We start from the raw sequence: 27,851 nt of genomic DNA, 5'->3' as shown, positions 1-27,851 counted from the left end.
AACATGCAGCGATTCTGCATGAGACTGACCAAGTCAAAGCCCTTCTCTCCCAAACTGCTTCTCCTTACCTAGTCAGAAACTCCTCTCCTGGTGCACCTACCCTGCCTTCTGTGAGGAGGGAGTCCAACGCGCCACTTCTGCGTAGAGCCACAGGATGCCAGAAGTAACTTACACCTAAAAGCGGTGAAATTGCATTAGCACAGTACACGGCTGGAGCTAATAAGCCTGGCGCTTGGCAAGTCTAATGAGCTTGGCTTGATGCCATGCTAACAGCAGCAGTTCAGACTCCAGTTACATCAGAGTGTTTGCGTCTGCCTCCAAGCCTGCCTAGATGTGCCTGTGTTGGCAAGCTCTGCCTTAGGTGGTTCAGGAAAGACAGACTCTTGTAGCTGCTTTGGGCTCCAAAATACACTCAATGCCAGAGCTTGTAGGAGTTTGTAATCAGCACTGTATCCACTGCTGCTGTCTTCCCATCATTCCCACCATTGCCATTCTGGCAATTATAATAAAGCAATTTGCAAAGTACAGGGTAGCAGTAAGGTGGTCATCACACAGTACTATAATGCTGCAATCTGAAAGAGGAAAACTATCACCTCTGGCAGGGGGCAACCAGCCCTCCAGATTAGGACTATCAGTTTGCTCTGTTGGTTTGGAGATGAGGAAAAGGGTTTGTTTTCCTGAAGCTGGACATCAGCTGCTTCAGAGAGCTGGACAAATGTATTCTCCCAGGATGAGCTCTTAGGAACGCAGATGTAGTCAGTGGTTAGACTGATGGATTATGGCCTGACTGTGAGGCAAACAGACCTCAGAAAAAAAGCCACACGTTTGAACTGCATTTTTGTTTTTCAAAATTGAATGGACCAGAACTAAGTGTAGTGTCCAGATCTCCCTCAAGCTCAGCATCTCAGCATCTCTTATATGTGCTTTATTGTCCAATATAGTCCTGGAGGAACCAATTTTCAGGGCTTTCACATGCACAGAATCACTTTGAAAGTATCAAAAATGACATTTTCCTAGTCAAGTCTCATTAAACTCTAAGACAGACTCTTAACTTAGTTTATTTCTGTGCCCAAAGGCATTTTTATTTCAATTTGCCACTAGCAATGTAATTCTCTGATTCTCCTCATCTTGGGAATCACTACCGAGACAGAGCAAGTTACAGATACATTTGCTGGAATTGACAGGAAGGAAGGAAGGCCAGATGAGCAAACAAATGTCCACCCAAGCTGAAACCTGCTCTGTGTAGAACATTCACTCAGGAGGTATATATTTAAACCAGATTATACTCCTTCCTAAAACAAATTAAAGCAAATTCAGAAAACTGTTACCCTCACGTGTGTCCACAGATGGCCCTAGCCTTGTGTCATCACGATGGAGCTAAAATGCAGCAGCAGATACACTGAACTACATTAAGAAACCAGGTTTGTTTTTCTCATCTGTGGCTACTGTGAAGTTAAAAACTATGATCGCCACACTTAGCTTCACATTCTGTCATTGGGGTTTGGTACAGATGCATTTGTAAGTGAGAACGGATGACTAAATGATTTTGGTTTTTTATTTCTTGGCATTTTCTGCAGCTATTTGTCTCTGAAAAAAACACTGGCATCACATTATCATCATAACTTGTGCATGCAGAAGGCATAGCACAACAATGAAGCAGTCCCAATAAGGTACATACAGCTGCTGTTGGGCTGATATACAAGTTACAAGCAAACATTCTTTCCGAAGACCTGAAGCATGATAGTGGCTGCTAATGGGAAAGTGTGGTAGACAGTTTTTCCCATCATTAGTTTTCCACATTGGTGTTTGGCAGATAGAAAATGAAAAGTTAATATACCAATCAAATCTTTCTGCTGAACATGTCAATTTAAGCTAGAGTAACACTTTCTGGGAATGAAATCAGAGCCCAATGCCTTTTTACATTTAATATTTTGAGCTTGAATTTCAGACCAAGTCAGCACTCTTATCCCTCATGCTATGAGGGTGCTTTGGTGTTAAACTGGAGGCACATGCATGTTCAGATTTCTGTCACATCATTGGTTTGGTTGTTATTATAAATTCTTTTATGTTTCTAGTACATTATCTGTTTTACAAAGGACAAACTTCAGATACTCTAAGCAAAAGATATGAAAGGTAACAGTGCTGGTTCCCTTCTCTAAAACACACCGCTCATACTTCAGAGAGAACTAGAACTTCAGCAGCAAACAGCCAGAACTTGAAAGTTAGATTAACAGTAAGGTATTCTTATTCAAACATGATCAAATAACTCCCTGTGCAATCAGAACATATAAATTGCACACCATATTTATTTAGATAGAAGTGAATCCCAATATTTAGGGGGTGAAATAAAGTCAGTGTAATATTTGGGCCAAAGGATTTCTAAAAACAAATGCGCACAGTCTTCTGACACCTTCCACAAGGGACTGCTTTCTCACCTCTTGCTCTACTACCTAATGGAACTTGAGAGGTAATGAAGCCCAGTGCAGTCTGGTAATTTCCTCGATGTAACAGGTCAAAGCTAGGACAGGTAAGTAAAAGCCAATGTGTAATACACAACAAGATGTCTGAGAAGAAGTTACTATGTATACATGATATGAGAGCACGGGAATATATTTCCTCTTTAGCCTCAGTACCTGAATACTTTCTTCACAAAACTCTATGATGTCCTTTAACACTGTCATGTCCCATTATGCATCTCATTAATTCTTTGAGATAATGGTGGCATTTTTCTTTTTTTTCTTATATTTTCCTTTGTTTTGTTTAAAAGCTCAACAGAGACAGGACATTGGAAATTAATACAGAACAAAACACTTTTCTCAGCAGGTCTCAGCTGTGTGGCAGTTTTATAAAAAATATAATACAAGAGCCTTAAAAGCAAAATGAAAATGGATATTTTTCTAGTTGCTAGGTTAGAGTTTTCTTTTTGCATTCATTTAAATGTAAGTAGGAAAAGACTTCATATGCATTGTTCAGTCTAGATGACTGAAAATCTTACACAGAAAAAAAGCTTATTGCTTTAAAATTGCATTGCAGGTATAGCTGATTAGTTTGTTTTATTCAGTACACTTTCTGTTGATTTAGTCAATCTGTTCTGCATCCTGTTTTTGGTCCTGTAAGTGTTGCAGAATAGCTCAAGCTGTCATCCAAATAAAAAACACATCGATTATGTTTGTGAGCAAACCCTTCCCTCAAGCAGCAGTATAGAGATGAACCAAGAGCAGAACAAAAATCTAGAAGGAGAGTTGCTGAAGCATAATGATAGCCAAAAGAAAGCTCCCTATCTGTGCTGAACCTCATACATTGTAGAAATAGTCAACTCAAGAGATTTTGTTCTGTTATCTACAACAGACTGTCAACAAGCAAAATACATGCTAAATCTGCTATCTGGCAGAAGAAGAGTAACCCTGATTTTTTGGAAAAGACTAAGACACCAACTGTAAAAATCTCTTAAGATTTTGAAGCAGCCAAGATGTTCATGCAGCCATACAATTTTCTTTTGATCTAGTACCAAAGACCAAATATATTTAAGTACTAAATTCCAGAGAAGTAGCTTTGCCCATTGCTAGATCATTCACACTTCAAATAATATCACACTGATGGCCAAGGGATTTGAGCACTAGCTGAGTGTGGGTATCAAGAAGGTAGTACATGAATGAACCTGGGGACATTTCATTTTGGTGCTCAAATTCACACCAGATTTGACAGAAGCACTTTGCCCTGCGTATCTCTTAAGACTACACTTGCAGATTTTGTCTGCTTTTTCCTCACTAAAATAATCTTTTGAATGGTGGTTCAGCTGGATAAGGCTCTGCTCTCATAATGGCAATGTAAGCCTAATGCCTTTCATCGAAGCATGACGCCATAGAATCATTTAGGTTGGAAAAGAACTCCCAGATCATCAAGCCCAACCGTTAAACAGTTTCCATTCACTTTGTTACAGATCCTTTGCTTTACACTAGCACAGCATTAAAGCAAGGCTACAGCATGAGGTATCCAATGTGGTACTATTCTACAATAGAGCATTACAGGTACTTGTGTAGTTCAAAACCTATTCAAGGTGTTGGTATGACATTCTGAAGTAAACTGGTAGGTAATTTAAAGAACGAAGTCTGGCAGCTGAAATCATGCACCAGGACTAAATTCTCTAAAAAAGTAACAGAATTTAATCAAAAGCTATGTGAGAAGTTTGTCTGAACTGGGATACATGCTTCTCATTTTTCCGTGCCTAAGGCAGTGCACTAACGTAAAAAGGAAAAGCCTGTTACTTAGAGTATCTACTGGTGTGTTTTTATAAGAGACTATTCTGCTCCAACACATGTTACAGAAATGTCTCACATGTAGTTCCTCTATAACTGTATAGAAACTATTGAAACATGGGAGAGTGATAGCTCTGAGGGTTCTTTGTGTGTGTGTATTTTCTTGTTAATCACACTGTCATTTGTTGAAGGATGAATTCCAAATAATAAGGAATGATTTCAAATCAATACAGGTGATGGAGAAAAAAAAAGAATGGAATGCAGAAACCACTTAGCAAACACAACCCGAGCAAATAGTCCAAAACCCCTGTAACGGTAGTTTTTGTGGTCTTATTCCCTTGCACCCTTTCCACTCTGTTGGAAATACGTGGTTTGGTTATACTTGAGGGAAGATAAGGGAAGGACAGGATACATACAATTTTTCATTTTAAAACCTTCAAAAACTTACAAATGGGTTATCTGTATCATCTGAATAATGCTTAGAAAAAAAAAAAAAAACTTTTTCAAATCTTAAGTTTAAAATAAATAGTTAAATAAAATAGCTCATAAAGGTAACCAAAGATGATAGTTTAATAATTTCCTAGGATATTTCTACAATGTAATATTGAGACATTTTACAGAAACAAACTCTCAAGAAAAGTTTAGTTTCATTTGCAATCATGTTGAGTTGCTATCTCAGGAGAGACAATGTCTTGTATGTTTAGGTTAGGTCGTCTCCTAATAAAAGTGAAAATTAGAACCAGAAGCCCACCACAGCAGAAAGGTTTTAATATCATTATTAGATACAAATGCAAGTGAATTAATTTCTTTTTATAGGGTTGTTTCAGAATTATATAAGAAGAAGATGGCCTTATAAAAATTTTCAATTAAGCCAAAGCATGACAAAGAATGGAAAGATGGAAAGCAGATTTTGCTGAGTTCTGTGAAAAGAAGGGGCAGGAGGTACATACCCTCAACAAAGCTATAAAAGCAAAGAGGAATTGCTATTATGCTGCAGTCTAGGTTGAAGTTACAAGGCATAAAGCCACGAAAGAGTATGGGTCACACACAGACATGAGAAATAGTGTTTTAAGTGATTACCCTAGACAGCTGCTATACCACTACAACCCTTTAAAGTCTCTGGAAGATTGGAATACACCACTCACTGTCATGATAAGAAACAGCAAAATGTTAAATTATCTCCAGAAGATAACATATCAAAAAACAGCAAATGAATATAAAATAGGCAATGCTGGGTCTGAATATGATACCGCAAAGCCCGGTGTCCACAACTTTTCTGATTATACCATGGAAAATTTGTCCTGAAAATGCCTCTGTCTTCAGAAAATTCATCAGTTTCTCCTTCAAAAACAGAGGTTCAGTCCCTACATACATACAAAGGGAAGAAGCGAGAGAGAATAAATTACATTAATGTTTAAAGACTTAGAAAAATAAGCAAAAAAAAATGTTTAAGTACTCAGTGAATGGGCTTAGAATCATAGAGTCATCTAGGTTGGAAAAGACCTTCAAGATCACCAAGTTCCATCACTAAACCACATTCCTTAGTGACATGCTCACAGATCTCTTAAACATCACAGAGGATGGGGACTACACCACTTCCCCCATAGGCAGCCTGTTCCAATACCTAACTACCCTTTCCATGAATAAACTCTTCCTAACATTTAATCCAAACCTCCCCTGGTGCAACTTGAGACTGTTTCCTCACGTTCTATTGCTTGTCACCTCAGAAGAGAGACCAAACCTCTCCTCACTGCAGCCTCCTTTCAGGTAGTCAGGTAGTTATAGAGTGATGAGGTCTCCCCACAGCTTCCTCTTCTGCAGACCAAGCAACCCCAGTTCCACCTCAGCCGCTCCTCATAACAATTATTTTTCTAGTCCCTTCACTAGCTACATTTCTCTTTTCCACACACACTCAGGCAACTCAGTATCTTTCTCGTAGTGAAGGGCACAAACCTGTTGAGTACAGAGGGATAATCACTTCCCTAGCCCTGCTGGCCACACTATTACTGATGCAGGCTAGGATGCCATTGGCTTTCTTGGCCACCTGGGCAGGCTGATGGCTCACATTTAGCTGGCTGTCAACCCGCAATTCCAGGTCCTGTTCTGCTGGGCAGATTTCCAGCCACCCTTCCCCATGCCTATACCACTTAAGGGGGTTGTTATGACTCAAGTGCAGCACCCAGCATTTACCCTTGCTGAATGCCTTACAATTGGACATGGCCCATCAATCCAGCCTTTCCAGATTCTTCTACAAAGTGACCTACCCTCAACCAGATCAACAGTCCTGCCTAACTTGGTATTGTCTGCTCCTTACTGAGGGTGCACTCAACCCCCTCATCAAGATCATTGATAAAAATGTTAGGCCAAATGGGCCCCAGTAGTGACCCCTAGGGAATGCCACTGGTAACCAGCCCCAACTGGACTGAACTCTGTTCATTGTATCTTCAGTCAGTGAACTGCACACCTGTCTAAGCCTTGAAAAGCCATTTTCTCCAGGAGAATTCCATGGGAGATGATGTCAAATGCTTTACTGAAATCCAGGCAAACAATACCCACGACCTCTCTCGCTAAGAAGGTCACCTTGTCATAAAAGGAAATAAGGTTAATCAGGAAAGACTGGCCTTAAATAAACCCATACTGACTGCATCTGATCACTGGATTTTCCTGTATGTGCCATGTGATGACATTCAAAATGATCTGCTCCATGACCTTCCCTGGTACCAAGGTCACACTGAGAGTCCTCTCATTCCCTGGATTCTCCTTTCTGCCCTTCTTGTAGATTGGAGTCATGTTCACCAACCTCCTATCAACTGGGACCTCCCTGGTTAACCAGAACCACTGCTAAATTATTGAAAGTGGTTTAGTGAGCACAGTTGACCTTCCTAATAAAGATTGAGGCAAAGGCATTAAGTACCTCAACCTTATCCTCGTCCTTTGCCACTGTTTCCTCCCACATCCAATGAAGGATGGAGAATCTCCTTAATCTTCCTTTCTGATTTTACTGGTGCTTCTCTTGCATTTAAGGAAACAAATCAAGAACTATTTTTCTTTCAATTACCCATTAGCTGCTCCATACTGCTCTGGAGTGTCTCCTCCACTCTGAAATACATTCCTTTTCTAATAAGCCTGAGAGTATACCCACATCTCTCTGTCAATCCATTAATGTCCACTTCAGATATTGAATTGCCAGTGGTACTGTATCTAGTCTTACTAGCATCATGTAGATAATTAACATCCAGACTTGGAAAGGACCTACATTTTTCTCCAACACAGGCTCTTCTGAGCACAATTTAAGAGAACGTGCATTTAAACCTGCTGTATATTAACTCCTAAGCATCCCACAATCAATTTCATGAATTCAGTGCATCTTCTAGGGAAGGATATATCCATTTTGAATACAAAGTAATATCCTTCAATTACCAAGGATAAAAAGATTTTGAAATGATGATTAATTAGCACATTGAACATACGTCTGGGAATGATCAAGTAAGCTATAGAACTTGCATAAAGAATTTTCTCAGTGCAAGCTTTACAATAATCTCCCACCAATGGATTCCATAGGAATTCAATCAGGGCCTTCCATTCTACTGATCGATAACTCCTGATAATAGTATATCCCTTTTAAGCTTGTTGATATAAACAAAGAACAGACCACATTAGCACTCTGCTAGCATTTTCTGTCAGAGAAGCATCTCTTTTGATGATACCTAGCCTAGAATAATTCAAACTCAAAAAATTACTTGACTTCTACTGAAATGTCAATGTAAAAATTGTTAGAAAATCAATTAAATTAAAAAGTTACTTGAAGTTACTTGCATCTAGTAACTGGTCATAAGTTCAGGAAGCTCATTCAGAGACCTCTTTCAGACAAAAGTTTATGGCAGGATGGACAAAAGTTCCTCTTTTAGACTCAACAGAAGAGAAGCACATACACAAGCAGACTGAGAAGCACAACACAATCCTCTATCCTTCATACAGGCACGGTCAAAGAAAACTTAGGCTCTAGAAACAGTAGTTAAAAGTTAAGAGCATCACTTAGCAACCTTTTTGTTGTGCAGGAGGGTTTTTCATTTTATTTCAGTCACAATAGTCTCTTTCTTATGCATATAGATTTTTTTTTTTTATTTTTTTTTTGCATGTTTGGATTTATTTGCTACATGTACTGTAATTCTTAATTTCAAGTCAGCTTGCTGAAAACAATAAAAATGATACATGTATTAGTTAGGTGTTTGAAGGTTGAAGGTAAATTTTTCGTTTGACCCCTGGTCTTTCCCATAGTTTCCATCCTAAAATCCTAGTTTTAGTTCTGTGGAATCAGAAAATAGTTTCATAAACTTAAAATAAGGATAAAACTTGATTCAGAAAACATTTACACTTTGTATTTAATATTTTAGAAAGCTTAGACTGTCTATACAATAGTATATAGCAGTATTCAAAACAAGAAATACGCCTACTGTCAGAGTTTACTTAATATTCCTCTGACACGTGGAGAAATTACATACCAGACGTGACCAAGAGCACAACTTCCCTGTATTGATTCAATTCCAGAGATAACACTGTTGATGACTAGGTGACACCATGGAGGACAAGAGCAACATGTAGACCCATAAAAGTCTGTCCCTTTGCTCCAATGCATAAACTGTATTATAAAGCACAGCCACCTGTAATTAACCGAAACAATATCAAGTAGAGTTTCTGTGGTTACTTTCATCTGTGATATTTTGGAAAGCCTTGCAGAATATTACCTTCTCAAATAAAATGTGTATCACAGACATTGATGTTTAGTATGTATGTAGTACATACAATATATTCTTTTTACTGCTCTAGCAATCTGAGTTAGAAAATATTCAAATAAGCACTGGAAGTAGATGAAAAGTCAAATCAGTGGAATTCACAGAGCAGATATTCAAAAACACTTGAATTCACTAGCACAGTAGTTACCCACAGCACTTATTCATCTCAATTTAATCTCTGTGTAGGAATAACAGCAAAGACAATAATTCTAGCTTTGAGTATGGACATGTAAAATTGTTACATTACTAGAGAATGGTATGTTAATACATAAGGCATTTGGGGATTGTTTATGTGGTGAAATGAACATAAGGTCCATTGTCCTTTCTTTCTGCCTTTCGCATATTCTTTTGAATTATTTCTGATATTTTGCTGCATGCTTCAAAATCCTTTGAAAGGAAGAACATTGTTAGTATATGCCAGATAATAATAGAATCACAAGCAACAGTTAGTGAAAGGGATGCGGGTGGGCAGGAATAAAAAAATCCCATTGTCTAGTTATTAAATCTGTTCGCTAGACTTGGGAAGATGTCAGAATACTTAAACAACCTTCATCCTAACAGCAGTGCTATAATTAGGAAGCTGCTATAAGTATTGGAGAAAGACGATAAAATGAGAATCACAGATGTTAGTGGTAGAGAGACCCATTTATGCTACCAAAATCCTTTTTCCTACTGCTCCCCAGCAGGGCTTCACAACTGCCTAGGCAGGAGCAGTTGCATAATGGACAGAAAGAATTCAGATACAGACCTCAGAAGGACATATTGCTGTGAACTTAGATGGAGCTCAACCTCATTCAAAGAGAAAGTCAGGAGGGAGCCGAGCATTTCATTAGGTTTCACATAAGTAGAAATAATTCTTCAGGCAGCAATGAAGTTTCTTCTGCCCTGCCACTGAGGTGAGCTTCTCCCAGCAAAGAGATGAACAAAGATAAGATTAAGCTCTAGAAATGGATTTATCAACAATCTCGATCTATCAGCGATCTGACTAATTCCCAAGCCTTACTAGACTTCATGGTATATCATGAATTTTGCATTTATGGTATAATTCCTAAAGCTCTGCTACTGAAGCTAAGTGATTACATGGGAATTTCAGCTTTCATTAAAGACTTGAAATGAATTTCTAACCACAGTAATTGCAATTAAAGAAGTCTGAAAGCGTGGTCTTTAGAAGTTGCACCCCTAACAAGTCAAATAATATTTTGAAAATTATTAGAATCTAACTTCCAAGATGTGCATGTTGGAGATTGCCTAGTTCAGGATTTTGAAATTCAAGTACTGGTGTTCTTTTGTATTATAACCCAGAGACTTATTTTTGCTTTATGGTTAAATTCCAATTTAAATTACAGAATTACAATTACTTAATTTATTCTCATTTTGAAAACAAATTTGTGCTTATAAGCCTATTCACGGTATTCCAAAAAAAAACCCAAAAACAAATAAAAAAAAAACTAAGCATAAATCAAAGAAACTTTTCAAAGTTATAGATTATTGTGATGTTCCATGCAGTGTTTCAGAGTAGCTGAACATCATGAATTAGAATATTTTTTCACTTACACAATGTGCCTGCTACAAAAAAAAAAAAAAGTATCCTAATGCAAACACATGACCATTGGAGGACATAAGACTGAATTTTGGCTCCCACGTCTGCCAGATTACTAGTGTAGCAATGGACAAGCTGCTTCTCTTTCCTCAGTTTGAAAGTGGAGATCACCATCTCTTTCTTACTGTTTACCTTCAATGATGAAAGTTTTGCACTTTTCAAGGAAAAGTATTTTCTTCTGTTCATGTACAACAGCTAACAGCATTTAGTCCTCTGAGCTGCCACACAAAAAATAGAGACATACTTACAGAGATTTGTACACTTATTTTTTTCAATACAGAAACAGAATTAGAATTCAGATTCACACATAATTTTGGTAAAAAGAAAAAGAATCCAGGGGGAGAGTTAATAGTGCCTCGAGAGGACATTCCTTGAATATTAACCATGATTTTGAATAATGTTCTTACAGTCTTCCAGAACTTTGTTTGCTATTCCTTAGAGCAAATATTTACAGAAATAATAGTAAAATCTGTTGGGAACAGAACAAAATACTCTCAGCACGATATTGCAAGAGCAGTAGGAACTTCCTCAAAGCATCTTTGTATGTACCTCCAGCTATACAGATTGTTTACACTGGAAACAGCCTCATTTAGGATTTCAAAGAAAATTCATCATCACAAGGCAATGTACAAACTTGAGCATCCAACACACAAGCAAATGTCTATCTGTGTGTTTACAAGAGAATCGTGTGCTGCATCATTCAGAAGGACAGCAGTCAGTTCATAACCCATGGATGAAGCATTTTTATGGCACACTGGGCTCCAAGCTAGAGACATCTAGCAACGTATGTTAAAAAAAAATAAATAAATAAAATAAAATAGAATTTCCACTTTCTTGACACCAACAGAACCAGTATCCATACAACTGGAGCTTCCAGGGATGATAACAAAGGTCAGAAAGAGAAATAGCAAGAGTTCTCAGCAGTTCTAAACAGTGGTCTGATGACCCTGGGAAAACTTTCAGTGCAGCTTTGCTGGTGAAATATTTTATTCTGAGACTACAGTGTTTGGGATTCTTTCTGAGGTCCCAGTGCCTCTTCCAGTGTTTGGGAGAAATCATTACCATTTCTGAACTGCAACCTGGTCACATTTCACATGACCTCTGTGGTTCTTGTGAGGTGCAGGAAAGCTGACTGGTAACATATGGGGACAGCTCTTAAAGTATACCAAAGTTAAAAAATGGTCCAAGATCTAAGCTCCAAATAGGACTCTCACAGTTTTGGGGACACTTTTGCTTTAATACTATCAACTTCAATACATTGATACTATCAACCCTTTGATACAATCAACATCATACTACTTTAAAAGCCATAATGCAAATACATACAGCTTTCCAAGTTTTATAATATTTTTCAGTCTACCTGTTTTCATTCCCACCTCACCTGTTATTCGAGTTAAAGAAACTGTTCTTTTGTCTCCTTTCATGTGTGTCCTAAATTAGTTAGATCCTCATGGTGTTTGAAGTAATTAGGCTGAAAGTATTGCATTATTTCCTGGAAGTCTCTAAGGGTGAGAGCTGTTGAAACTATCTAGCACAGTGCATGTGGCAGAACACATGGTCCAGTTCTTTATGCATGGTATTTTAGCGCAGAGGCTTCAGACAGCAAACACAATTGTACAGTTATTAAATATAAGCCCTTTGACACAACAACCAGAGGATGAGTGAATTCCTATGCATCTCCCCAAAAGTGGCAAAGAAGGTAGGGCCCATTGTGCACTGAATATAATTTTTCAGCCTGATTTTTTTAAAGACAATGATTACTATCAGGTTGACAGTTTCTAACTTCATTAGAAGTCACAGCTGCTGCTATCATTATTCTGATTAGTTACCTTGAATTGCTTTGCAAAAGACAATTATCATTACTGCTTCTCTATCACAAGGAGGAAGCGGTTCCTCATTGCAGAGCTGAATTAGAAAACAAAGTAGAGCATGAAATAAGCGGAAGAGCCTGAGTGTGTCAGACAGCAGAGAAGAACTGATCACACCTTCCTGAACTCAAGTATTTTAAATAGAGGCTATCACCCTGAAAGGAAGAAAACAGTAGAACAGATGATGCAAGTAACCACTAATAGATGCTAATGCTAGTCAAGTCAAATGATGTTGTAGCTGATAAGAATGTCTTATTTCTGATAAGTTACCCTGGTTTTGATCTTCCACGTGAACTGGTAGGTGCCTGTGGAGCTGCAGTACCACATGCTGGTGGTACATGGGATCCCTGCATATTCTGCTCCAATAGGAGTTTGGTTATTGACAACCCTTAGTTGATGCTTTTTCAGTTGGGCCTTCATGAAGGAAACAGGAGGTTCATGGCAAGAGAGCATGCAACAGGCAGTCATCTCCTAGATTGTGATTTTACTGAACACTTAAAACTTCCTTCTAATTTCAGACATCAACAGTGATTTAAATCAAGGTTGGAGGACAGTAGATTTTAGGGACTGGGGAGGTAAACACGTAGGAGCTATGACACTGGAAAACACCCAGAGCACTTTAAAGGAAATAATTGGCTGGTATTTTAGAGAAGGTATGGAAGATGGAGAAAACTCATACAAGCCATGAATATATGAAGAGAGGCAAAGAGGCAATGACAACAATACCCTTCCTTTCCAGTGAAGTTTAGTAGGCTGACAGAATTGGGAAGTGTAAGTGGGGACAGAAGTAACAGGAGTTTAGGAAGTTTCTTCTATAGGCTAGAAACTTATGACATATTCAGTAGTGATGCATTTGTTTTAACAATTACTTATGCTATGGTTAATATAAAGTATGTATTCAAAATAAGTTTTACACATGGATCATGCTGCCACACTGGTCATTACACACACCCACCAAAAAAATTCCACAGCACATCATTAAACACTGTGAACTGCCAACATCACAGGCTATCCCTTCACATCCAAGAGAAATCAGGAGGAGAAGTAGAGCTCCACTCTATTTTGGTCAGTGTACTTTGTCTGATCTTCCATCCTTAGAATGAGAGAGATGAGAACATAAACAATGACTTGTCTTTTCCAGTTGTAAGTTCCTGTTCCAGAAGCATTCAGCTAACGCTAGCAAAAATTGTTGGTGAAAAAACATCCTAGTAACTGCCAGGATGGTGTTAGCAACCAATGATATATATCCAAAAGCCAAGTCCCTTCAACTTCTCTTTTCTCTTATTTTTCTTATGATTTCTGCAACTTGAAATTTCTTTCTGAAAAGGCCCAATTGCCACACAATTACCATTCTGATCTTAAACATGACTTTGCTGTGATGTTCCAAGGCACCAAACACACTTCATGAAACAGTCCTTGTCCTCAGTGGCTCATAATTAAAATCGAATGAAGAGCAACCATGAAAAGTAACACAGAAGACCAGAGCATGAATTAGAATACAACTGACCTAGGTAGCCTTTTGACTGATGCTATTTTCTCTCTGCCTTTTCCTGTCTCTCTACCCAGACTTTGGCCTCCTCAGACCCCACTTTCCTCTAACTGTAGACTCTCAACACCTCCTGATGCTGGCTCCTCCTCTCCTTCAGGCCCCTCTGTTGGCCCTTCAGAGTTCCTGTCCTGACAAAAAGCTCATGCTAATAGAGAAAACTCAGTAGCTTTTGCTTCCCCTCTGTTACTTCCCTCTGCTATTGTAATAGTGTATGTGCCTTATTAATGAAGAATACATCAACTGTGACCACTGACTATTCTTTATCTCTGTTTTCTGTGGATATTATGAATTTTTTAAAAATGACATTATAACAAATGGTATTCAGGTTGCAAAGTCAAGCACTAAACAAAGAGGAAGTACTGGAATTAAACTTGTCTGCAAAACCTTAATTTGGTCCTTTTATGCACAAGTATTAGGATATAGACTTTAATTACATGAACAGACTATTTTTTCCACATCTAAATGCATAGATGTGCAAATTCTCAAGCAGTTGACTTGATTACAAGTATGCATAATATAAAAGTTCAATAGCCTATTGATATTTAGTCAGATTGCAGAAATTCCACATATTCATTGCAGCAGCTGACTATATTAGGATAGTATGCCAAAAGCTGAACAAATGAACTCAGATTACTGCAAATGACATGGAACAAATAGCCAGAAAAAAAAAATAGTAGGGTCACAAAAAAAAAATATACAAACAGGATGGTGAATACTAGACAACTGCATTTGGTTCAGCTGAAACAGAGCAAGAATTCTACCACAAATAATGTTTAATCTTTCCTACAGTTCCAGTAATACAGTCTAATCAGCACAGTGGCCACTTTATATTGGATAAATCCAAAGACTTAACCACAAAACGGGGTCAAAGTATACGTTTGAAATACACACAAAAAATTAGAGGTGACATCTTGGCCTGTAGGTGGTCTTCTGGCTAAAGAAAAAAATAGAAAAAGGTTAATTTCAAGGTTAGAACTAACCTTGGTCTATTTTTTTTTTTTTCCAGAGCCTAAAGCAGAGCTTATGGCCAACATGTCACTTCTAATATTCTTTGCTATCTCAACTCTTGAGTTTTATATTAACCTTTTCTCTTAAATTTTGCAGTCAGAATGCTAATGCGCTGTGGATTTTATTGCAGTGTGAAGAAGCTGGGCCTGATCCTCTTTTAATCTCTGGTCAACCAAGCATAGAGGCTGGCAAATGTAGATGGCAACGTTACCAATCTTCTGCACTCCGCAGAAAATAATAATAATAAAAAAAAAAGATAAGAAATCAGGGCAGAGCTGCCACAAGCCACCCCTAAACACTAACAAAAACAAGGAAAGAATTGAGTATTCATTTACATGTGTGTTTTATTTTTCCCTACCAGGAAATCTTTCTTTGGGGAAAACTCTGACGTGATTAGTCACACTGTTGCATATACTTTGTTGTGGAGGACATAGGGGTCTCAGATACTTGCAGAGAAGGGGAAGGGGCTCTGTTCTGTAGTTCTACAGTTGAAATATTTTGCAGTAAGTTCTACCTGGATATTAGCGTAGGACATGGGTGAAGGTGCTGAACAAAGTTTACATGATTTAGGTAGCAAAAAATTAAAAATACTGTAGAGGAATGAGAAGAGCATTGACAGTTAAAACCATCCATGTGGTGCATTAATACAGCTTAAAAATGAACTCTAGCCCATTAAACTCATCTGCCCCTGGTCACACATTGAGACAAATTCTTTTTCTTGATTTTCACTCTGGTTATATCATAAAACTTGCCCTGAAAATGAGATGCAGTGTCAGTTATTCTGCTGCTGCCCCAGAATAGTTTCCAACACCAGGCAAAGAAGAATGCATGTATTTTGTCTGTGTGTTTTTTATATAAGTGCAGGTGCTATATGTATGGTCTCAACAAAAACCTTCTCATAACCAATCTTCATATAACCAGGGGATGACAGTACTTCTCTGTATATGCCATTATCCCATATTTGGCTGTGCTGGAGGTAAGGGATGTCTCTGGGCAGCCCAGAAGAGTTGATTTCAGCAGCTCCAGCTGTTTCACATTATCCTAATGCTGGAGATGCCTGAGTACATGGCCATTCCTGGTCCCATCAGCTTCATTAAGAACTGCTTCCAACTTAAAAGTTACAAGTTGCTCTGACCAACAGGCTTACTTGTATGAAAATCTATCAGGGGTTTTGAGAATAGATCTGGTGTGTCTTGCTTAAGGTTTCTTCCACGCTGGTGTCTTCATGAAGAGAAGAAGCAGAAGTCTGTTTTCATTTTATACACAAATTCTCCATATTCCACCTCATTTGTAGAGCACAGTGTCACAAAACCTTCTCTTTGACAAGACTGTTGCTATCACTTACAATGCCATCTTACAGCACATCATGCTGGCCTGCAGGATAGCTTGAGCCTATACCATTTATAGGTCACGATAGTAAGCTGTGCTGTATATAAAAATACAACATACAGTGCAGAGAATAATGCATACCTGAACCAGTGAACCAGACTGTTTGTTACTTAAGTCTCTTCCTGCCTGACTTTTTTTTTTTTTTTTTAACGATATGGCATGCGATATGCAGTATTCATTTCAAATTGCTGAAATGAGTCTTTTGCTAATTTCTCCTGTTACATGAGAAAGTCAAGGAGAATTTCATGTTGGAAATACTTCTCATGGCTCACAGACTAGAGTGTACAAATATAGTCCGCAGAAAAGATCCTACAGGGCAAAGCTGTCAAAAGCAGTGTCGTTCCCCTGTTAATAGCAGAGACATGTATGGGGAATGCCAAGAGCATAGCTGGGTCTTCATGTGCTACTGGGGGAATTTTATCTGGTGCAATTAAAGCCAGGAAGAAAAGTGATGAAAGTCAGGAATAGAACATTAAATCTTGCTACCTAACAATGTTCCTATTTGGTAAAGAAATATTTCATGGCTGTCCTTACAAAGCCTTACAGCTATGCTCTATTTTGAAATGTGATGTGTCAGGAAGAGTAGCATAAATCTGCTAACACTAATCTACCGACAAATTGATTTTTATATTTTTATATTGATCTTTAAAGGTGGCAAAGCAAGGGCAGTTCTGGGGAAAAAATCACAGAAATTTAGGTGTGTAAGAGAACAATCGAGTCCATGACATTTGTACAGAGCTACCTCAAAACAATTGGCTAACTTTTTTTTTTTTTGAATGGTTTGAACTACAATTTATGACCCTTGGAAGGATTATATATTTTTTTAAAAAAAAAGAAAATGCAATAAAAGCTTTCCTAAGATCACAGGGGATGGGGTGACTGCAGGATTTTGTGACAAGCTTAAAAATTCAAATGAAATGTTTACAACAAAAAGACCTTCAGCATTCAACAGACAGGTCGGCTTCAGTCAGGAGCAAAACTTTGTTCACATGTAAGGATCATTGCCACTATGCCATTTGCTGCAGTCTCATTAAAGACCCCCCCAGGAGCAAGGGGGTACAGGCCCATATCACAAACTCTTGTCAGTGCAGTTCTAAAGACTTACCAGCCCTAATTCCAAAGCACATTCCATAATGCAAAAATATAGATACTCCTTAAATTATACTTTTCTTAAAAAGTAAAAAAAAAATAGGTCAGAAATACATGTAGCTTCTGCTTGGTTCTTAGGTTGTGATGTTCGTTGTCCTGTTCTATTTGATAGGGAGCATCTGATATTACAACTGCCTCCTGTGGACATTTTTGATTCATGGACGTTCAGATGGGGAACGAGTTCATTGTTCCAGCAACAGAAGAAGCCAATGCGGAAGGCACTGTATCGTCCAGAGGAAGGCAGTGTGCAAGTAGCTTTGGACTGCTCACCAAAGCAATGATTTTCAGCTTCACATACAAAACTCCATCTGTTTTCTGATAAAAGGGCATCTGTCTGTATGGCAAATAATGTCAAATCTAAAGACTTAGGGCTAAAAGGGTGAATAAGAGAATAATAAAAGCCAGCGTTTAAGTATTCCCATATACTGTTACTTGTCACCTAAGACTGGAACCTTGTATTGTCTATAGATCCAAGATTTCATCAAACATACCCAAAGGCTGACATATTACCTTTTCTATACTTTGCTGCAGAAAACCTATTTTTACTAAAGTTTCAAGACAACGTATCACATCTTTTTTAACCAGCTACTTTTTTTTTTTTTTTTAAATGGGAATAGCAGTTGCAATAAATTACACCCCCAGCTCTAAAACTCAGTTAAAAGCACACCATAAATGAGATGTGACAAGAGAAAATATACTGTAATAAAAATATAAAGAAAAAGAACTATTAATTGACTTAGCTTCAACTTCACCCTTCCAGTTTCATTAAATGTTGAAAGCAGCATGTCACTCTTGTGTAAATGGAAAGTAGGCTGCAGTCATTACATTGCCTACAGTATAGGCTTCATGGGACTCGAACAGGCTGCTACGTTCCAAAGCTAAATCACAGTTTTGCTGTCACCTAGCAATGACTGTTTGGAATAACCTCCTCCAAGAAGAATGCATCTATCTACAAGCACACAGTATCTACTGTTTCTATTTGTGCATCAGTCTGTATCGGGAAGGATGGATGCCGTGGCTAATAGTTTTTCTCCATGGAAATACCTTTTGAAGCATTTATATTTGAAAGGAAAGTGGTCGTGTTTTCAATACCATTCAGACAAGGACACGTCAAGGGCTACACACCAGTCAGCTTCTCTGTAAAATGATGCCTAGCTGAACACTCACAAAGTTTCCAAGCCTTGTATTTAGCTGCAGCACATATCAGATCAGTCTCCTTACCACACTTCCACAAAAACCAACAAACATGCTTAATATTATTTTTTCTAAAGAAAGCAGCAACTCTGATTTCTACCCTGATCCTATCACAGTGCAAGTGCCTTAAAGCTAACATGCCGGGTTGCCTAGCGACAGCACTAAGCCTGCTCTCGTCATCCTGCTCCTGATTTTTGTGGTGATATTTTAGCTCCTAAGGATGCTTTGTAATAAGAAAATAGTGGTAATATGGTTTCTTTCCTTATCTCAGAACTTAATGCTTTTACTGGTGTGAATGTTAATTCTTCCCAAAATGTCTAACTATTTTGTCAGCTCTTAGGACATTTGGAACAAAGCTTTGCAACGGGCTTGTCAAAAGAACCATGAGTTTTTAAACAAACAGCACCTGGAGATATTATCGATCTTAAATCTCCACAAATGATACTGAGTGCAAAGAAACTATTGTTGAGTGTGGATTCTGAGTTCACACAACAAGAATAATTACATGCAGTCACTGATGGTGATTTTCGGAACAACCATCAGAAAAGTATTCCTGTTCTTCATTTACTAGTAAAATAGAGAAGCGTTAAAGAAAGAATCATCACAACTTACAGTGTCCAGAATCAAACAAACAAGAAGATCAACTAATTGAACAAAAAATTAATTAGAGGAGGAAGCACTACACACTGGTGAGCACTTCAGGTTTAGCCATTTGCTTCCAAGGACAGTTAATTATAATTTTTAAAAAATATTTATTGATACTGCTACAGTTACTACAGCCTTATGATGATAAGTCCCAGAAACTGCACATTGACATAGACAAGGTTTTATCTTATATCTAGTGTGAAAGCAAAGACAACTGATTTTTTTCTTTGAGAAAGTGGAATAGTATTCTTAGGGTAAGAAACTGCAAATTCATGTCCCATCCTGTCCCAGCCAGAATGCAGTGCCATCTAAAACTTACCAGGATCCTACTGAAAAACCATCACTGAAATGAGAAGTGACCAGCACAATGAGAATCAATGGGACTGAGGCAAAGACAGAAAAATTGCAGATCTGTAAACAAGCATCAAGTAGACTTTAGAAGTGTCTTTCTGCTTGAGCAAAAGTTTAGGACATCCGTACTTTTGCATCCTTTAGTGACTGGTCATGTAAAATGCAGCCTCGTTTCAGAAGTCATGAAGTTCCCCTCCACACACCTGAAAGTTAAAAGCTGCCAATGTGTATCTTTTTCATCAACTGGGAATTTTAAGCCCTGACAGCAGGTGTTTGAATATGTGCATCAACAGGGCCTAAGAGCTAGACAGGGTGTCTTAGAAATGATGTACTTACAAGCCTCTCTTTAGTGCAATGGGCCAAAAGTAAAGTTTGGTCCACAGTACAGCAAACTTTGTGCTACCCTGTCCAGTCTTGGGTGGCTGCCGTGTTCTTGACCCAAGATTATGGGTAGGGATAAAAAGCTGACAACATGCCCCTTTACAAGCTGGTGTCAGACTGTATCATTTAAAAGGCATTCCAAACCAAAAAGCCCCAAGGATCCAGCACAGTCTGACTTCACAGTGGAAATAACAAAAGTACTCTTTGATGGGAAGTGGAACGGGACTACCCACTAGTCCGACATGAGAACCAACTGGTTCCTACGGAAATGGCTGTCATCCGTGCCCCTAAACCTGAGCTACAGACAGTGAAGTCATAGACTGCACAGCTCTCAATACACCTCTCAGGCTTCCTCTCCTGAATTCTTGAGAACTGTGGCAAGTTTTCCTTTGGTATCCACACGTGGCTGTTAGGCACACTGCTATGGATCATCACATCTAGCTGTAAGGCAGGCAGGCGTCACCCAGGTTGCAACCTGCAGTCCAAAGGAATTAATTGGCACCGTTCCCTCTATTTTCATAACACAAGCAGCTCTCTCTAACAAGTCAGTTCTAAACAGAACAAGCTGTTTGACAATTATCATTTTGAACAAATATTTTCAGCCACGCGCAAAACACCGTGGCAAAAAAAAGGCGAAAACTTTCAATAAACAGAAAATAGATGATTGTTCCAAAATGACAGCTTTCATGCTGTTTATCCCAAAGGATCCTTACAGCTTATGTAGTATGAAATAAATTTGCCACTGGTTAAAAATGTAAATTCTTTAAATACACAAAACCCTAATGAAAAGGCTTCTAACATTTCCCTTTTCCTGATTCCCACTCTTCTCTTTTTATCTTCCTAGAAGAAGACGTTGATTATAATTATAGTGGAGACTAAAATGCATGCTTGGTTTTGTGTTAAAAAATTATTCAGAAAGTAAAATGGGCTCTTAGTGTATGCGTGTGTGGTTGGGCATGTATGTGTACTTCTACACACACGTATGTGATATTTGCTTGCTGGCTTTTAAAGAATTTCCTTTTAATACACCAAGTACATTTGATATTCAAATGCACATAATTTGTAGAAAGCACACAAAAAAGAGGCTGACTACGGAGATGAGAGAGAAATGCTGCTTTGCGATTCCATCACTTCTTTAATGCTTTCAAGATGCGCAGTAATGCAAAACACAGGGCCTGACTCTGCCCTCCTGATAAAGCGATGAGGACCGCAGGATCAGTGCCACAGCCTGTCACTTTCTGCTCCTGGTTAGCAGGAGCTTGTGATTGTCACTGCAGGGTCAGCTGCTGTCAGGTCAGAGTATGCTACAACTAATGCTCAGTCTGCACTGCCCTTGAGGCACAGTATGCAAGCTCTGCTCTGAAGGAATGCATTGTACCGCAAAGATGGGACTTGCAATGGCAGCGAGTGTTTGCTAGCTAAGCAGGCTGATTTCAGATGCTGTTTTTTTTTTTTGTTTTTTTTTTTTTTTAAGTACAATTTCCAATTTTGTGAATTGCTCATGGAAGTAAGGAACTAATAGTGCTGATGTAGACAGCAGTTTACCTGGGTGGGAGCTAGGTGATAGGTTGCAGTTTGGGCCCCTTACAAATCCAGACACAAACAACTCCCCACTTTAATTCACAGAGCATCTCCTCCTGCACAAAGTGAACACACAGCTCACTGGTACCAGCTTACATTTAAGCTTACACATTGGCTGCCTGACTCCCTTGATACATAGACAAGTGTGCAACACAAGCAGCAAGCCCAATAGGGCTCTCTCAGGAGCAGTAGCATGCACCAGGTACTGGACTTACCACACACACCCCTCTAAGTCATTATTCATAGATAAGTCCAGTAGAGCCAAAATGCAGCCACCTACACTGCATTTAGGAAGAAGTCCAGCACAATCAGCCTCACTTACATATCAGATAGATCTGTGATCCTGCCTGCCATGGTAAAACCTATGTTCTAGTTACATGATAGACTTGATAGGTATCATAACATCATATCTGCATCTGCTTCAACACAAAGATCTTTACGCGTTCAGGTACAAGATTTCCATTGCATAGACCTTTGGATTGGAAAGGAAGAGACATGATCTGGGCACTGGTCCCATCACTCCCATTCACTTGCTATACTGCTGTACAAATACTGTTTCACATCTCATGTCTTCTTGGGAAAACAAAAACATCCTTCTTGCATTCCAAGCTTTCCTTCTCACGATTGCTCAGGTCACATTCTCTTGGAATGAATCTCAAAGTAACTAAAATGCCTAGTATTTTGATTTCCCTTTTCAGTTCACAGTGACTGAAATAATGGTGACTTCTGTACTTCTGCCTGGTGAAATGCTGTTTGTCAGACTAGTACTTTGGGTACGCTTCCTGACATAGGTGCCACACTGTGGTCTGAAGACTCTGGGGCATTGGACTCAGATGAAGCACTCAAGCAGCGTGAACTGTGTGCAAACTACTGGAGTAGTTTCCGTGGGGGAAAAAAAAAAAAAAAAAAAAAAACAAAAAAAAAAAACTCCAATGGCATTTCTGTAAGAAAATAGATTAAATTCTGTAAATATAGGGTTTTTTAATAGCTTGGCTCTTCCCTACTTGACTACATATTTTTAGGAGCCTTATAGTAAATTTAAGGTCTTTAGTCCATTATTCCTCTATCAAATCTGTTTGAACTTTACTGAGTACAAAGACCACTGCAAGCATGAAGAGAACAAGTACCAAATGCTAAGAGTTTTTGTCTTGAGGAACCTGAAATGAAAGTAAATTTTCCAGCATTTTTAGATAATTGCCTGGCTGGGGAGCTTTGTAGGATACAACTTTACAGGCTTGGCTCCCACCTCAGCTAGGAGCCATTGGTGCACTGTTTGTCACACTTTCTCCTCTTCCCAGGTCTTATTGTTTCTGTGCCAGAATAAAAGAACCAGAAATCTATTTTTATAGTAGGTTGTTCTAGGTAATCTCTTCAGATGAGAGATATGTGGGTGAACCTTCTCTTTTCATTCTAAAGCAGGCTGTATTATGCAAATTGTTTATAATTCGGTTGGGCAGAGACCAGCAAACTTTCTACTCTGCATTCATCAGCATGCTACTGCCAAATGCACACAAGATATTTAAGAGGTTTTAAGTTGCCTTACTTATCTCTGTTTTCTAGTATGGAGTCACAGAAAAGATAGAGGGAATTTTGCAGCCTGCTTCTGCTTGGAAGTCACTGTATAATAGATTTGTCCAAGTTATTTTTGTTAAAAATATCTATAAATAGCTTGCATAACAACTTGAGTGTGTTATGGAGTTATTGGGAATATTGCCTCATTAGAAAAAATAAGCAGCAGCTCTGAAAAAGGAGCTCAGGATTTTACACAGTAACAAAGAACAGTACTTGAAGGGCTTTGGACCTGTTCATGTGCTTAAAATTAGGAATATATTCAAGTGTTTTGCTCAGCTGGAAACACTCTGAAATAATGTCAGTCCTCATTTCCCCAGTAAAAGAATGGCTACAAAATATTTCATCTCAGCGTGTTAGATCAGAACTTTGTTGCTATCAAATAATTTACGTACTGCTTTCTCACAACAGGCTTGTTTATTCAGTTGTGTTTGGTTTTCCTTCCTTTCCATACACAAGATCTGGAAACAATTTCTCAGTGGTTGTACAGAGATAAAAAGACAAGACAGTTGTATACTACAGAATGAACTACAACAGCCTCGAAGCAAGAAATGCATCAAATTCTAGCTTACAGGTTTTGTGCACTTCCATGCCTAACGTTTAGTGGTGGATACAGGGTGGCATATAGCTCTGTAGGGATGGCTTCTCTTGCTTAGCCATCAGATAAAAGATGCAACTAAACCCCACTTGGTACAGGTTTCTGAAGGGCCAGGAGATAACGGGGGAGTATCCCTCTTGTAAAAGTTATGTATAGATTCTCTGCAACTGATGCAAGCCTGAGTGAATGGCAGCTGCATTGGAACTTGTTTTCATGTTCAGGTCAAGCTTTCAGGAATGCTGGAGTGGTCTGTTTCATCTGGAACACGATGGCTGGGGACAACACACCAGAGCTGTGCACATCCAGAGCATACCCTGCAGAAAAATCATTTCCCTCCCATGCCAGAAAATGCAACAAAGTGGTTGCTTAGTTTCAACCTCAACAACACAATATTTTATATCTTAAGTGACATTTGTATGTGTTGCTTATGTATATACAAAACATTGCTTTCAAAGCAGCAGGCTTTTGTTTTCCTCAAAAACAGTTTTTTGTTAAACTCTGTATAAGTGCTGCCCAAGGATGCCGTAGAGAAGTCAGCAGTTTCCTTCAGCCAGACAATCAAGCTGCTTCCAGCCACTTGAAAAGTGAACATCTGTTACTTAGCAACTGGGGTGGCAATTTGGGAGCATGTACCACACTTGCCACTCTTCTAGCAAGACTGTCACAGACCCAGCTACTCCATGCAAATAATCCTTTCCACAAAGGCAGAAAGCTAATGTGAGAAGATTATACATTTCCAGAAATAAACTTTACTTCAGCTGTTCTTCAAACTGTAGTTAGAAGATGTTTAGCATATTATTTCCTCCACAACCATTGGACACTTAATTCAACAATCCACCAGTCAAGTTCTGTTTCTAGGTCAGAGACATGGCTTGTGCAAAACATTTAACTACACGTAAATTTATTTCTTAGTTAAGAGTAAACCTGCTTGCTCTTACAGAAAACCCACTGAAGTTTTTGTTCTGTTTGAGAAACTGCCAATAATCTCAGAAGCTTTAAGTAACTCAAACACAGATTATACGAGATCTCCATGTTAGAGACTGGCTTAGTTTAAGGATTGGCTAACTGCATCATTCCCACCAGATAAAACAAGTTGTGATTATTTTGTGTTACCTGCTGTTTACATTTGGTGCTCAGTCGCTAGTTTCCATAAGCCTTGTTGTTATGTATTTCAAATTGTATCTCACTCCTCAACTCATCATTCCTAGCAGTGACTTGAGTAGCAATTGAAGATCCTATCAGCAAAATCATGACCTTGAGTAATTGATTTGGTTGCCTTGCAAAAAGAGCATGTCATATTTACTTTGCTTTCTGCAATTCTGGCTATTTTTCCATGGAAAGAGACATTAAGTCATTCAGATGGTCTTTTGATTATTACATCAGCTATAACTTTTTCCTTATGCTCTCTTTTATTCTGGTTTTCATGACAATCATTTTGCAAAAGCAAAAATCTTGGCACATTTTTAGAAGACATTTTTGAAGCATTCTGAGAATTCAGGTAAAGAGAATATTTATATACAGAGGGAAGAGATTTAAAGTAGTTGAATGTGTTACAAAATTATATTTTAAAATAACTTTGTCTGGTAACAAAATGTTTTGTCATCAATAAATACCTAGGAGCTCCAGGATTCCTTGTACTAACAGCTGCCTCCTGTATGCACGTTCAGACTTTTACTTTTGATTTGATATGCAGGACAATTCACAAATTTTATTTTCCAAGTAGGACAGCCAAGTTTATATACTCACTCTCTCCTTTCCCCCTCTACCATCTACTTGTACAGAAAGGTATATCAGCTCACTTTCTACGGAGAGAAATGTATAATGAAATAAGCAATGAAAGCAGGAAAAATAAAAGCACAGAGCATCTGTTCAACTATTTAATGAGCAGACATTTAGTAATACATCTGAATTCCACACAAGACTAATATGAGCAGACAAGTCTAATAAATATTTATGTACAGCCTTGAGATGTGTGCATTATAACAGTATATCAAAACAGGAGAGCAACCAATTACATAGAAGAAACAATGGCTACATAGGTTATTGTCTTGTAAAAAGAACTGGAGAAATGTGGAGCCAATCCCAGTGGCTAACATGTTCTTACTATTCTATTTTTATTGCTATGAAACTATTCTAAAACATGATTTAAGTTACCCTTGTGCTCTTTTGTTTGAAATGAGCAAGTAATAATCAACGCAAACTGATTTACTGTTTAAATGATGCGTGTAGGTGACCGTATTTACCACTGGCACCTGAAGGTGTGCTGCTACACACCTTCCCATCAGTTTTCCAGTATTTATGGTCACTCTGTCTGGTATAAATACCTGTCTTCAGATGTGTTTCCTGTCACAGGCTCCCAGCTCCAGCCAGGAAGTATATTCCTAGTTTGTACTTAATCTAAATAGATGTTGGGCCCAGAAGCTTAAGTATTTGAGACTTCCTCAGAAGTCTGTCGTAGAAGACTGTCACTGTTTGCAGTCTGTTTGCAATTCTACTTTCACATGTGAATTCAATATTTGTACTTGACATATTGGGGCAGGAAAGATGGATAAAAGAGGTGTCTGTGGTCTACCCTAAGCTTGGGCGTACAGATTCATCTACCCCACTGCAGGGGAGTACTTTTATGCTCCACATGTGCAGTCCAGGCTCAGTTATCCAACTCCATACTCTAGATGATTGCATGTCCCTTCAGCTCTCCCTCAAAGACATCTGCAGTTGAGAAAGGAGCATGATTTAACCGACATTTTAGAGACTGAGATGAATTACGAGGACTATATCAATATTTTTTCTACTTTCTGCATAAAGAGGTAAATTATCTTTTTAAAAGGCTTGCTTTGTTACTTGAGTCTTTGGAAAGGAATCACTGGAATTTTAGGAAAGCAATCTTTCCAGCTACACAGCTAGTGGTAACAACTAAGGTGAAATGAGAGGAAGTAAAGGATTAGGAAATTATTTCCTTATTTTTTTCTGCTGTCACCTTGAATCTTCTTGCATAAATCCTTAAAGCATGTCTAGCATGTAAATGAATTGGGTAGATGATAGCTCACCATCAGCATTGCTTTAAGTCTTCTAAACATATTATTAACAGTTAATGATTTCTAATTATGTTTTCTGTAGCAATTAAGTTATTGGCTCCTTCTCAAGTATTAAATCGGGACTTTTGCTTCTCCATGCAACTGACACATGTTGGCATATTGGTAGGTAGCAGCTTTATACATAGAGAATGGCACCTGTAACTGCTTTGATGTACTGATCATAGAATGGCTTGGGTTGGAAGGCACCTCAAAGATCACCTAGTTTCAACCCCCTGGAATAGACAGGGACACCACCCACTAGCTCAGGTTGCCCAGGGCCTCGTGTAACCTGGTCTTGAACACCTCCAGGGATGGGGCATCCACAGCTTCTCTGGGTAAGCTGTTCCAGTGCCTCACCACCCTCTGAGTGAAGAATTTCCTCCTAGCCTCTAATCTAAATCTCCCCTCTTCTAGTTTAAAACCATTTCTCTTTGTCCTGTCAATGTCTGACTGAAAAAACAGTTGCTCTCCATCTTTTTTTATACTTCCCCTTCAAGTACTGAAAGGCTGTAACAAGGTCCCCCCAGAGCCTTCTCTTCTCCAGTCTGAACAGCCCCAGCTCTCTCAGCCTTTCTACCTAGGAGAGGTGCTCCAGCCTCTTGGCCATCTTTGTGGTCCTCCTCTGGACCTGCTCTAATAGCCCCACATCCTTCTTGTGCTGAGGACCCCATACCTGGATGAAGTACTCCAATTAGGTCCTCACAAAGGTAAAGCAGAGGGGGACAATCACCTCCCTCCACCTGCTGGCCACTCCTCTTTTAATACAGCCCAGGGTACAGTTGGCCTGCTGGGTTGCAACCACACACTGCTGGCTCATGTCAAGCTTTTTGTCTACCAGAACCGCCC

The 27,851-nt window shown here is 38.7% G+C and overlaps 1 long non-coding RNA gene across 3 annotated transcripts in view; it reads right to left on the bottom strand.

Moving 5' to 3' along the window:
• Positions 1–27,851, bottom strand: part of LOC106018974 (uncharacterized) — a 54,821-nt gene that overhangs the window by 16,160 nt on the left and 10,810 nt on the right. The window contains exon 2 of one of the 3 annotated variants that reach the window (XR_002404867.4): positions 69–174. The exons of 1 other annotated variant lie outside the window; for it this stretch is intronic. This is a non-coding gene — a long non-coding RNA (uncharacterized lncRNA). The remainder of the gene's footprint in view (positions 1–68; positions 175–27,851) is intronic. One more of the 3 variants, XR_001193428.5, reaches the window with a different exon arrangement.

Source organism: Anas platyrhynchos, chromosome 13 (genome assembly GCF_047663525.1).
Source record: "Anas platyrhynchos isolate ZD024472 breed Pekin duck chromosome 13, IASCAAS_PekinDuck_T2T, whole genome shotgun sequence".
Classification (NCBI taxonomy): Eukaryota; Metazoa; Chordata; class Aves; order Anseriformes; family Anatidae; genus Anas; species Anas platyrhynchos.
Note: the sequence above shows the minus strand (reverse complement) of the source record. Positions and strands in the feature narration are given on the sequence as shown.